Source organism: Cyprinodon variegatus, unplaced genomic scaffold (assembly GCF_000732505.1).
Source record: "Cyprinodon variegatus isolate N-32 unplaced genomic scaffold, C_variegatus-1.0 Scaffold156, whole genome shotgun sequence".
NCBI lineage: Eukaryota > Metazoa > Chordata > Actinopteri > Cyprinodontiformes > Cyprinodontidae > Cyprinodon > Cyprinodon variegatus.
In genome coordinates, this window is record NW_015150609.1 from 251,476 (window position 1) to 253,175 (window position 1,700).

A 1,700-nucleotide genomic window follows, 5' to 3' on the forward strand; every position below is an offset into this window, starting at 1 on the left:
AATCACAGTACTAAAACCGTTAATTTTTTTTTCCACAGTCCATACGGGCACTCAAAAAGAAAAAAAACAAAACAAAAAAAAACGTTTTCCTCAGATGTTAGGGGACACTGCTGTTGATGTGTCAGACAATCCATGAAATGCTTAAACAGTTCTTATTACTAGGACCTGTTCTTTCATTTTGTTAGCATTTATACACTTTATTAAAGGTACAGTGGAGGATTTTTGTGCATTAAAAAAAAAAAAGCACATGCACAACCCTGTACCCGCTCCCGAGAGGGAATGCTTATTAAATGTGTGAATGAGCCCATTTCTCCTCGTGCATGCTCTGTTTAAAAGTTGCTGTTTGTATCATTTATACAAGCTTACGTTCCTTAAGATTTGTCATTTTTATCTCACCAGATAAGAAAGGATTGAAAACTTTCCTTTTTAGAAATGCTTTCAATTGCTGATTTTTTAATAGGCTACGTATGCCTTCAAATGCACTGATTTTAATGATTGTCTTTTACTCTGTTTTAATGTTATGGTCTTTTCACCTTTGTTTGAATTTTCCCTTTTTGAACTGTAGCACTTTGAGATTTGAATTCAAATGTAAAGTGCGTTACAAATAAAATTCATTATTATTATTACCACTGGTAAGTGAAAATGGGGAAGAGCACCTAGGACGGCCCTATGTAAACATATCACCAGAATGATTGACAATTAGGAGGACCACTGATTTTGACGATCCACCTGGAAAAAGAACATCCTCCACCACAGCTTTAATATTCCAACATGCCCCCAACGTAAAGCACAAATAAACAGTTTGCCTTCACTGTTTGCTGCAGGGTGTACTGATCCATGTGGCCACAGGAGAGCAGTATCTCTAAGCGAACTGCTTTTAATTTCTTTCAAAACTGGTTTAGGTTTTGTCTTTCAAAGATCTAGACTCAACTAGAGAAAACTCAATCTGAGTTTGGTAGACATAAATTTGTTAGAGTTTAAAAAAGTCCAGAAATATCAACTTACTAAATTACCCTATTCTTAAGAGAAAGCAAAATAAACATGTGAGCAAAGACATTCATACGGTGACGTAAACACATTTTTATTTCTGTGCCATCTTTAAATGGTTTAACAATACAAGAGAAAAGTTTTCACTTATTTTGTCTTTTTTTCAGTGTCTCAGGAAGACCCTTATCTGCCTGATTACTTTTGCTTTTCTTTGGGTTTTACATGTTTTTAGGAATTTCTCTTTCAGTGAAATGTAAAGCTGTGATAGATGATTGAAGTACTGTTTAAGCCAGTCCTCTTCAACGCGCCCCTGACGGTGCACATCTGACCCGACTGTCAGCAGCTCAATCTTTATCACAGCCCTATCTGGCTCTGATGTGGCGTTCACTGACATGAGGCAGCCAAGGTATTTTTAACTGCCCCTAATGCCCCTGAAGTAACTTGGCTCTGTACATTAGTAAAATGCATTATTAGTGATGGAAAGTGATCACGCCGGGGATGATTTTGTTGAGTGTAAATGTGAAATCTGATTATGCTCTCGGCTTGGCGGGAGGGAGGAGGGGCGGGTGGAGGAGAGATCCAGAGGGGAGGGGGGGGGCTTAGATACCAATGTGCTGAGCCAATGGCTTTTCCATAGAGCAGCTGGCTGGCATCAGGACAGGACAGGCCGCTCACAGGAAGGATACCTGGAGGACACTGGTACCCGCCGCTGC